At 35.7% G+C, this 12,820-nt stretch overlaps 1 pseudogene; it reads right to left on the bottom strand.

The window, feature by feature from the left end:
* Positions 1-8,145: 8,145 nt before the first annotated feature.
* LOC141419520 (zinc finger CCCH domain-containing protein 14-like) lies at positions 8,146-12,131 on the bottom strand (annotated as a pseudogene).
* Positions 12,132-12,820: the final 689 nt, after the last annotated feature.

Raw genomic sequence — 12,820 nt, 5'->3', positions numbered from 1 at the left:
TGCCAGTAAAAACCTCTGCTGTTAGATACTGTGCTTAGTTCTGGGGAACACTTGAGTAGCTAAAGGCTACTACTACCATCTTGTAGCATTTTATGATTTTTTCAGTTGGCATGTTTCAGAGTGTTCCCCATTTGTTGTCTCATGAAAAATTATCCTGGACAAGGGTAATGATTAACATTCTGTGAAAACTTCTCAGTGCTCAAATAATGGTAGCAAACACTGGGTTTTGTCTCCCTCTTAGAGATTAGTTGTTTCTATTCATCATTTAAAACACAAGGAACTCTATAATTATCAAGCTATCTAGCTAGAATTTCACCAGTTTCTTTAACCATGAATCAGTTTTTAAAAATAGTATGTCTATGAATATATTGTAGGTAAGTTACAAGTTAGGGATAGTAGGGTCTCCAATATAATTTGCATAAGTACTATTCCAGCTTCAACTTCTAGTTCTTTGTCAATCTCATCAAGTTTAAGTTACTTCTGTTTTCTAGTTTCTCCATGTGCTCAAAGCAGAAGCTCATTCTTCTAATGATGCTCTTGAAGGACTATTATTCCCCTAACTAATGGCTATGCCCTGTTAGAATGACTGAAACTAAAATCTTACCAGACCAATAAACAGTCTAGAGGATAGTTAACAATGCTCTTTCATCCATGTAACTTTTTAACTGTCAAACAATTTTAATGCTTATTTTTTAATTTTACAACTCAAGTGGAATAAAATTATATAAATTCTGTATTTTCAAATTATAAACCAGCTCATAGATTTGGCTTTTTTTTTTCAGGAGAATTATCAAGCATCTTTGTAAAAGAATCTCATGGTTATTTAATTTTGGAAATGTGCATAACGAATTGGCCTTTTGCTAGAAGTTCAATTAACACCAAAGCTGGCAATTTATAGTGTCTGGCCTGTCCCTTCATTTTTGGTCACAATTAACCACCACCTTTATTCCAAATGTTATGGTATTTTTACACAAAAATCATGTCTTTCCCAAAATTCATTAAAATTAGTACTTTCTTGCTCTTAAATTCTTGCTGTATAAATCCCTATTTGAAATTTATGCTGACTCCCCAAATGAATTTTTTATAAATGATAAAGAAAAATATAAATGTTAATTGTATAAACCATCTTACTGTGTCATAGCTTATGAGCATAGCTCAGTTGTGTTCCTCTGGACCACAATTTGAGGTCAAGAGGTTGGAGTTAGTCTGTTGTCCCCACCCCCATCTTAACTAAGATAAAAATCCATTCCTAATCTTTTTAAAATGACTGACTTATGGCAGGCTTCAGAGGATCCTCTTGTGACATACCCGCGTAAGTGGCTGATTAATATGATTCCTTTACATAGCTTTGTCAAAAACATAAGTTGGGCTTGAACTTCACACTGTCTGTTAGTGAACAATATTTGTTCTTTTCCAGTTCTTCATCCTCACAGGATGACTCTCCATGTAGTCACCTGCTTCTTGAGAGAGAGGTGGTAGAGAATTTGCAAGACTGAATCTCCATGGTCTTTTTATAAACCATTCTCAAAGCAATATTCCATTACTTGTGATATATTCCAGTCATTAAAAGAAGGTATCTACATCCAGATCAGACCTTGTGGAAGAGATTATTCATGGTGGTAATACCAAGAGGCACAGACAATCTCAGAGCCCTTCAGAAGCTACACAGCACACAAATATTTCTTTTATATTTGGTGAAAATTTATGCTTCAACTGTAAATTAATAATTTTTCTCTCTCATTCTTATTATTTCTAAGATCGTTATATTAATAAACTTACATTTGTTTTCAGAACTTCAAACTAAGAGAAATTAAATAAGGAACAGACTTGTAAGGAAAGATAAAGTGATACAATGAAATTTAAAACAAACATGTAAATTCATTTCAGTTTAATAAATATTAAGGAAACATTGTTTATGAAACATTGCATTAAGTCCTGCACAGGATATAACATGAATAAGAAATAGGTCAAGATTCTAAATATGGGTTTGACAAAGGTTTGTGTAGACTTTTATCGCTGTCAAATACCTGAGAGGATAACTTCAAGAAAAAACAGATTTATTTTCTCTCATCATTTCACTCCATGCTCAGCTGGCTCCATTGCTGTGGGCCTGGGGCAAGGCTGAACATTGGGGATGGGGCTAGGTCCTGGAACCACAAACAGTCTTTAAAGTCACACCCTCAGTGACTCACCTCCTTCAACTAGGCCTCACCTCTTACCACTTGCCATAATGCTATCAAATTGTGAGCCCAACAGTAGATTAATCTATTGATAAAGGTAGAGCCTACATGGTTCAATTACCTCTCAAGGACTGGACCCAACAGCTGGGGATTAAATCTTTAACACAGGGCCTTTTTGTGGGAATCCTTCATGTCCAATCAATAGCAAGGTTCATCTTATTTCTAGTTGTATAACTGAAGCAAGTTGCTTAGGACAGTTATTGTTCACATGTCAATGGGAATTACTGTAAGGATAAAATGAAATACAGAACATCTTATCATACAGCCATAGGAATTTCTTAGCCCAATGCATAGCAACTTATAATCAAGTTATAACAAAATAATAATGATGAATAACAGCAATAACCTTACATTTGCCAGAGCTGCTGTAAGTGCTAAGTGAGGTTTAACACTTTCCTGCTATTAGTTAACCAGTGTAGTATTCTTGAGTTGTATCATGTCTACTCCACTTAATATTTGGATAATTTTTAACTAAGTCATTTGACATTTTGTGTGCAACAAAACCCTTATTTCCAAAATGAGAATAACGATAGTGTTATAAAAAGCCAATATTTTGCTGGGCATGGTGGCTCACACATACAATCATAGCTACTTGGGACATGAAGAACAGGAGGATTGAGGTTGGAAGCTTGCCTGGGCAAAAAAAGTTTGCAAGATCCCATCTCAACAAATGACTGGGCACAGTGGCACCCATCTGTTCTCCCATGATATTTAGGAAAACACAAATAGGATTGTGGTTCATATTTTCCCAGGTATAAAGTGAGACCTTATTCCAAAAAATAAAAAATGCAGAAAAGGTTGGTAGAGTGGCTCAAGTGGTAGAATGCCTGCAAGTGTGAAGTTCTGAGTTCAGCCCACGTACAAACAAGGAAAAAAAAAGAACCAATATTGTAAGAGCTTATGGAACACTACCTTGAACATTTTGTGCATTCATTAATTATAATGTAAAATATTCAACAAAGTAAAATAATCATGACAGCTGACAGAAACACCTCTCAAAGAGGACAAAGTGTAATAGGGTGTAAATGAGCTCTTTCAGATATCTGTGGGAGAATTAAGAAATGATATGAAGAAAGATGTCATAATGGAAAGCACACAGAATTTCTGAGGGAAGATTTTCTTCAATTGACTCTTGATTTCCTTTTACTTTCTCCATAGCTACCTTTCCCCAAATGTGAAGTATTTGAAATCATGCAATTTTCCACATCTGGGTTTCTTTATGTCTTTTTTTCTTATCACATTTATAGCACAGAATAATACTCTGTTTTCTGAATGCAGAACTGTGTATTTATACATTCACTATAGGTGGAAATATTGGTTGTCCTAAATTTGGGAAATTATGAACAAGTCTGTCATAAGCATTCATAGGCAAATTCTTGTGAATGTACATTTTCCAGTCCTTTGGGTTAATGTCACTGGCTGGGTCATATTGTAAGAGTATGTCTCATTTTTAAAGAAAATGTTAAAGTGTCTTCCAAAGTAGTTGTACGACTTTTCATTACTGGAAAAGAAAAAAATGAACAAAGGTTCCTGTTGCCCCATGTTGTAGTCAACAGATAACTGGGATTTAATAGACAGAGACTTAAGATATATTCTAGTCAGAGTGCAGAAAAATTTGAATTTTGAAAATAGACAACTTTGGCTGCTCTTCACAGAAGCATAAGTCTGTGAAACATCCTACTATAGCATTGTGCCTAGTGAGAGGAAACAATCTTAGTGGATGTTCATTTTTGCATTCTGTTACCCATTACTTCCCTTCTTCTATGAACACATCTACAGAAATATTCTCGTTCAGATCATGTTGATCAGGCAGCACTGACCTGTGCGTCTTTCCCTGAGTTGAATTCAGTGTTTTCAGATTCCTACCTGTCCTAGAAAAGAACATATGTCAAATCACAACTTGGACAGGGTGGGGATGGAGAGGCAAGAAGGCAACAGCATCAGCATCACCTGGGTATTTGTTAGAAATGCAAACTTTCAGGTGCCTCCATCAACCTTGTAAATCAAAAACTCTATGCATGGGGACCAGAAATTTATGCCTTTACAAATCCTAGTATGAACCACCATTAGAAATAACTTAGAATATATCTTTTTTGAGAAAAACTCGAGTGCTTTGATAACTCAACTCTATAAAGAATATTTTAAAAGAGTATGCATATTAAAAGCACAGAAGAATTTTTAAACTAAAATAATTAAGCCCCATCCAGTGATAACTTAAGTGTCCTGAGCCGGGATATCAGCCTTAATGTATTTATTAGCTCTAAAGTGACTCTGATGTGTAACAGCATTGAAAACCAATTCTCGAGGTCTGGTAGAAATGAAGCAATGTGAGTTTCAGCACACACATTCACCGAAGCAATGGTAGGAATCTCTGTATATACCTATCTTTATCACAAACTAGCAAAAATGATATGTCTCATTGTCTCATGTTTTCTCTTCAACAAAGTCAGAGGAGAAGAGGGTGGAACAGGTTCTGTCTGGAAGTATGAGGAGGAGGTGGCACAAACATTGTACACACATGAAAATAAATGTAAAAATGACAAAATAAAAGAAAGAAAGGGAAATAAAATGCATAACATATACCAAAGAAAAGGAAACCAATTCCCTAAGGTGCTAGTTGTCAACTTTTAGCTAATATCAGATTCAGCTGGAAGAACAGGAAGATAAAGATAAAACAAGAACCATAAAATTAATAAAGCATCCCAGAGAGTGATTTTCTTCGTTATAATGTATCACATATAGAATTATCACAATGAAATCCCTTCATTATTAATGTATGATAATTCAGAAGTAAAATTTAAAAATTAAAAAAGAACCAGATATCTCAATTTGTTAATAATATGAACATTTTTGAATTATATGTGCACATATGTATACATTCATCTGTGTTTAACAGATGTCCTATGCTACCCAAATTAGTGATATTAGTGGAATAGCTTATCTTAAAAATGGCATATGAGCCAGGTCCCAGTGTCTCCTGCCTGTAATCCTAGCTACTCAGGAGGCACACATCAGGAGGATGGAGGTTTGAACCTAGCCAGGGCTAAAAGTTCTGTGAGACTCTATCTTGAAAAACCCTTCACAAAAATAGGGCTGGTAAAGTGGCTCAAAGTGAGGGCCCTGAGTTCAAATCCCCGGTACCAAAAAAAGGTATATGAAAGGGTAAATTACATTTATTCCTAGGCATTTTACATGAGGATTTCTTTAAAAGATATAAATTTTTTTTTTTTTTCATTTTTCTTTTATTATTCATATGTGCATACAAGGCTTGGTTCATTTCTCCCCCCTGCCCCCACCCCCTCCCTTACCACCCACTCCACCCCCTCCCACTCCCCCCCCTCAATACCCAGCAGAAACTATTTTGCCCTTATCTCTAATTTTGTTGTAGAGAGAGTATAAGCAATAATAGGAAGGAACAAGGGGTTTTGCTGGTTGAGATAAGGATAGCTATACAGGGCATTGACTCACATTGATTTCCTGTGTGTGGGTGTTACCTTCTAGGTTAATTCTTTTTGATCTAACCTTTTCTCTAGTTCCTGGTCCCCTTTTCCTATTGGCCTCAGTTGCTTTAAGGTATCTGCTTTAGTTTCTCTGCGTTAAGGGCAACAAATGCTAGCTAGTTTTTTAGGTGTCTTACCTATCCTCACCCCTCCCTTGTGTGCTCTCGCTTTTATCATGTGCTCATAGTCCAATCCCCTTGTTGTGTTTGCCCTTGATCTAATGTCCACATATGAGGGAGAACATACGATTTTTGGTCTTTTGAGCCAGGCTAACCTCACTCAGAATGATGTTCTCCAATTCCATCCATTTACCAGCGAATGATAACATTTCGTTCTTCTTCATGGCTGCATAAAATTCCATTGTGTATAGATACCACATTTTCTTAATCCATTCGTCAGTGGTGGGGCATCTTGGCTGTTTCCATAACTTGGCTATTGTGAATAGTGCCGCAATAAACATGGATGTGCAGGTGCCTCTGGAGTAACAGTCTTTTGGGTATATCCCCAAGAGTGGTATTGCTGGATCAAATGGTAGATCGATGTCCAGCTTTTTAAGTAGCCTCCAAATTTTTTTCCAGAGTGGTTGTACTAGTCTACATTCCCACCAACAGTGTAAAAGGGTTCCTTTTTCCCCACATCCTCGCCAACACCTGTTGTTGGTGGTGTTGCTGATGATGGCTATTCTAACAGGGGTGAGGTGGAATCTTAGTGTGGTTTTAATTTGCATTTCCTTTATTGCTAGAGATGGTGAGCATTTTTTCATGTGTTTTCTGGCCATTTGAATTTCTTCTTTTGAGAAAGTTCTGTTTAGTTCACATGCCCATTTCTTTATTGGTTCATTAGTTTTGGGAGAATTTAGTTTTTTAAGTTCCCTGTATATTCTGGTTATCAGTCCTTTGTCTGATGTATAATTGGCAAATATTTTCTCCCACTCTGTGGGTGTTCTCTTCAGTTTAGAGACCATTTCTTTTGATGAACAGAAGCTTTTTAGTTTTATGAGGTCCCATTTATCTATGCTATCTCTTAGTTGCTGTGCTGCTGGGGTTTCATTGAGAAAGTTTTTACCTATACCTACTAACTCCAGAGTATTTCCTACTCTTTCTTGTATCAACTTAAGAGTTTGGGGTCTGATATTAAGATCCTTGATCCATTTTGAGTTAATCTTGGTATAGGGTGATATACATGGATCTAGTTTCAGTTTAAAAGATATAAATTTAATAGTTGTATACAAGAAGTCAAATAAGAAACAAAGGATTCACTGCCCTTTGTTAAAATGACACCTGCTCTTTTCTACCACACTCAGGGACAGTGTGCCCTTGTGATTTACTTGCATTTACTTATATTTCTTAATATGAACTCCTACTTTGCATTAACTGAAAGCAGGAGGCAAAATTAAGGCTTGGTTCTCATTCTCTTGTCCATATCTGCTGTGTGGTAGAGAACAATGCCACTTGCTTGAGTCACAGAGGTTTACTAATTTTAACTATAATATCATAGTGCCTAATGAAAATGGGGAAGGTGTTTTAATAAAATCAATCATTCTTAATCTTTGTATTTCTCCTACCCAATGGCTAAATTTCAAAGATATATTTATATGTTAAGTTGTGTCCAATGCAGAAACATGCACATCATAGAGAGACCTTAGATGTTTGAGTTCAAACGCTCATTAAGATGCCTGTTTAGAACTATAGTTAACCCATGTCTAAATGAGGAGGGTACTGTTAACATCATTGGAAAAGTATGAGGTTACATATTCTATGTCAATTACCTGCCCCATTCCTGGCCACCCTGTAATTCACATAAATAATACTCATTAAAGAAGAAACTAAACAGTATAATACTAAAATGTCTAGTTTCCATAAAGTTAACAGATGCAAAATATTAAACTAAAGTTTCTCATGTAAAAAAATTCACATATGTTGAGACAGTGGATAATTTATACATGGGTACATTATAATTGGATAACTGAAAAACAATTTAAAATATATAAAATTCAGCCATACACTATGCAAGTTTCAATAAATCAAATCAAATCTAATCAATGAAATTGAGCATATTTTAACTGAGCCATTTAGTATTATTATAATAACTAATAATGAGCCTGGCATGGGGGCACAATCCTATTATCTTGCACTTGTGAGAATGAGGCAGGAAGACTGTGAGCTTGAGGCCAGCCTGGACTGAACAATAAGACCTTATCTCTAAAAAACAAAACAAAAAACAATAATGCCATTTTAAAGTAAGTTAAGAAAAAGCTCATCTTTTAGAAAACTTTTGCAATTAATCCTTTTTTAAAAGTTAGTTTAATTTGATATTCAATAGACTTGAGAGAGAGAAAGACAGAGAGAGAGAGAGACAGAGAACTACATAAATCTTAAACCCACGTTAAGGGATATTCCATTTTCTCACAAGCTAGGAAGTGATACAGAGTTGACGGTGATGGTTCTGTTAGGCACTGGTTTTGGAAGCAGTACTGGAATTCTTCTACAAGTGAAGGCACAGTCTTTTTTAGCACACTTAGAATCATATTTAAAATTTGGATGAGCAAATTTTTTGTAGCAAATTTGACATTGGGAAGATTTGGCAAGGTGTGATGGAATGATGGTATGTACACTCGCCTCCATTTTTACAAGGAAGCCAGTACTGGCAGTGCTCCCAATGCTTTTCTGTTTTCTGTGCCAGCACTCAGTTCATTCAACATGGTTTAATTAATTGTCAGTGTTTCTGCTATTACTGGGTCCATTCGCAGTCTTGGTAATAATTGTATCAGTTAAGTTTCTTTTTTTTTTCCATACTATCTTCTTTTACTCCCTCTTCTTCAATTGTGGGGGGAGGGGAGAGTTATATGGGGGTCTTGTTTTGCTCCTGAATCACTTCTAGTAATTCTTTGAGGTCTGGAGGGAACTAGAATTTTCTGTATCTGTGGAACTAAAGAAGAGTTACTTTGTTGTATCTCAGGTTCTTGAGATTCAGAGATTGCTTTCAAAATTAGATCCAGGTTAGCTTGTTCAGAAGGTGGAAGAGAAGGTCTCCTTTCAGGATTTGCTGGCGCTGACACTTGTTGGACAGGTTTCCTGTAGCAAAGCCATAATCACCATCTACCTCCTGGTCTCCCTCATGATTGACATTTCTTTAAGTTTGGCACCTGGACTTACAACAGGGAACTTGGTCTTCTAAGATCTTTTCCCCTCATTGCTCATTTTTATCATTTCCATTCAAAAGGAGGAACTATAAGACTCTTCTAAGATATTAGGCACTCTAGGTTGCAAACACATCCTGTTTCACACACCTGGATCTCCTGTGTTGTCAGCATAAATACTGTTTGCTGTTGTTACTCTTCTAAGATATTAGGCACTCTAGGTTGCAAACACATCCTGTTTCACACACCTGGATCTCCTGTGTTGTCAGCATAAATACTGTTTGCTGTTGTTACGTGTCTACCTGCAGGTAGTTTATATGTTTCAATAGAAGTACCAGAAAAGCCATGTGTGAAGTATCACTGTAGTTTTTTTCTGACACAGGGGATTCTCTTGCACAAGATTGAGGTCTTTATCAATAACATCATCCAGTTCTAGTTTAATATCAATCACACCTCCAGAGTCTGCTCTCTGCTCAGAGTTTTCACTATTGATATTAATCAGGATGCTGTTTCATCATCATAGGTCTTTCTGACATTAGTGGGGTTCTGCTTTTCTGAGCTTGTAGAAATTCTGGAATCTCTTTTTCCCATCTAATGTTGGAAATGGCAAGGACAGTCACTGTGTTTTGTACCTTCTCTCATCTCCCTGACTGAAACAGCTCTTGTAGTTCCTAATTCTTACAATTTCCCCTTACTGGACTGCATCAGGTCTTACATCTTATCTCAGCTATGTCTAGGGCTCCTGAGACTTGTATTTGAGTTTCTTTTAGAGGTCCCCACAGTCCTTCCACCTCTGCCTCCACCAATACTCTGTTCCCCATCACAATTCATCTTGAAAAGTGAAAAATAGAGAGTGGAAATGTGTTTTGAAAACCTAAGGAAAAATACTTCAAGATACAGGCATAGGGAATGACTTCCTGAATAGGACACTGGTAGTTCAGGAAACGATAGCAACAACTGACAAATTAGATTACCTCAAATCAAAAACATTGTGCACAGGAAAAAGAAACAATTACTGGAGTAAAGAGATAGTCTACAGAATGGGAGAAATTCTTTGCCAGCCAACCATATGATAGTAGATTAATATCCAGAATATGCAAAGAAGTAAAAAAATTAAGCAGAGAAAGAAAAAGTAATCCAATCATTAATGGGAAGATGAACTGAACAAAGATCAAGAAGTATGAGTAACAAATAAATTCATGAAAATGTTCAATATTTTTAGCCATTATGGAAATGCAAACCAAAAAGTCAAATCACACCAGTCAGAATGCCACTCTTTAAGAAAACAAGCAATGACAAATGAAGGTATGGATAGAGGGGGAAAAGAAACCTAATACACTGTTGATGGGAGTGTAAATTAGTGGAGATGGAGATTTCTCAGAAAACTGAAAGTAGAACAAACATGCAACCTAAATACACCACTCCTGGTGTATTTAGGATTCCAAATCAGCATGCATTAGAGATACTTGAACACCAATGTTTATCATGGCATTATTCACAATAGCCATGCTATGGAATCAACCTAGGTGCTTTTAAACAGATGAATGGATAAAGAAAATGAGGTACATATATACACAATATTTTCAACCATAAAGACTACTAAATCATGTTATTTGTAGGAAAATGGGTGGAACTAAAAACAATGAAAGTAGAAATGGTTCTGTTTAGGAAGATAAAGGGAACTAGTGGGAAGGAGTAAGAGAATAATTGACGGTGAGTATTATCAAAATACAGGTTTATTATATAATAATATATATGTTTGTACTATTGATATGTACTAATAAATAAATCTTAAATGAAATATGGCTTTAAAACAGCAGGCTGTCTCTTATTCTAGTGATTGCTTCCTGTGCTATACAGAAGCTTTTATTTTAATGTTATCCCATTTATAAATACTTGCTCTTATTTCCTGAGCTACTAGAGTCCTGTTCAGAAACTCTTTGCCTATGCCTAGACCTTGAAGTGATTCTCCTATGCATTCCTCGGGTAATTTGTTTCAGTTTCAAGTCTTACTTTAAAGTTAGACTTTATTTTAAAGACTTTAAAATCTTTGTACATTTTGAATTGATTTTTTTACAGGGTGAGAGATAGGGCCCAAGTTTCAATGTTCTACATAGGGATATCCAATTTTCCCAGTAACACTTGTCAAAGAGGTTGGCAGTTTTCAAGTATATTTTTGGCCCCTTTGTCAAGAATCAGATGGCTGTAACTACCTGGGCTAATTTCTGGATCTGTTCTGTGAATCTGTTTTCTGTGTGGGATGGAACCACAGATCACCACATTAAGTGAAATAAGCCAGTTTCACAAAGGTGAGTATCATTAAATCTGGACAAAACAAAAGAATGATATACAAGTTAAAACGATCTGGAAGGGGAAGGGGAAAAGCAGGAGAAACAAAAAGTAACAGATGTGGTGAATGTGAGTAACGTATATTCATATGTTGAGATATATATATATATTTATATATACATTTATATATATACATTTATTTATTTTATTTATTATTTATTATTTATTTATTATTATTATATATATACATTTATTTTTATATATGTATATATATGAAATATAATAAAATTCTTTGTATAATTAAGATACAAAAAATGAGCAAAATTAGCTAATTTTAGGATAACTATACAAATTGACAGTGATGCTGTATATTATTGTCATGAATATATCACTTTCATAGTGTTTGAATATAAGGAAATGCAGTAATTCATCACATGCTTTTATGTATGCTAATCAGTGTTTATTATGACTACAGATGTGATGGTAATCAGGAAACATGACACTTATCATTATGTACCTAATAGCTTAATGACAGCTACAGGAACTCCCTACAAAATATACCCATTAATGTATTTTCAAATTTACTAAGAATGCAAAGTGTTAAGAAGGTAAAGTATGAGTAGGTATTTGACTATTGTAATTAACCAAGATAGAATTTGGAGAAATTTTCTAATACAATAGGATATTTCAGGTTAGATCTGATAAAGAAGGATTACAAATACTGTTTAAAAATTTGGGGGAAGCCTAGTTATTTGGGAGTTTGAGCTCAAGAGAATGGAAATTTAAGTCCAGCCCAGAAAAAGTCCATGAGACCCACATCTCAACCAATACCTGGGCACATGGTGGTGACAGCCAGGCCTCGTAAGCTACATGGAGGCTGAGATTTGGAGTACCACAGTTCCAGACTAGTCTGGTCAAAAAAATGCTTGGAGGACCCCATCTCAAAGGAAAAAACCTGGACATGATGGTGCATACCTCTCATACCAAAGATGTTGAGCCAGAGCAAAATTCAAGACCCTATCTCCATAATAATCAGAGATTTAAAAGGCTGGATGTTTGGCTCAAGCAGTAGAGAATCTGCTAACAAACGGGAAGCCCAATTTCAAAACCCAAGTTCCACCAAAAAAGAAAAACAAAATCAGCAGAAAAGATTAGCCCAGAAAAATGTAAGTGTATAAACATTTAATATGCTAGAGTATATAGGTGCATAGTGAAAAACATAATTAGTAAGCTCAGGAGAATATTCTGCATTATTCGGAGCTCCAGAAAAGCAAGTCAGATATTTAGACTAATGAGACAAAAAATAAAACAAGAGTGGATGTCCAAGAAAGAGAGAGAAAGCGAACGCTGACGAGAACGGTTTGCTAACTGTAAGAGTGAGAATGGTCAAGAATTCAGAATGAATATAATGTGCAGGTAAACGCCTGGGTCAAATCTACACTGTTCTCAACACTAATTCTAGGAAGCCTCCCATTGTGATTCCCCACTCTGTGGAAAGGTGTTATAGTGAAGAAAACAGATGAACAAACTGTAACCATGTGCAGGAACTTTAGGTGCAGTTAGTTTCATCTTGTGAGAAAATCTGTGAAGGACAGATAACAGGGAGGATATGAAATGGAAAGAATGGTATCTGGAAATGGAGGATTGTGACA

The sequence above is a fragment of the Castor canadensis genome, chromosome X, assembly GCF_047511655.1.
Source record: "Castor canadensis chromosome X, mCasCan1.hap1v2, whole genome shotgun sequence".
Classification (NCBI taxonomy): domain Eukaryota; kingdom Metazoa; phylum Chordata; class Mammalia; order Rodentia; family Castoridae; genus Castor; species Castor canadensis.
The sequence above is the reverse complement of the archived record's forward strand: the minus strand, read 5'-3'. Positions and strand labels throughout refer to the sequence as shown.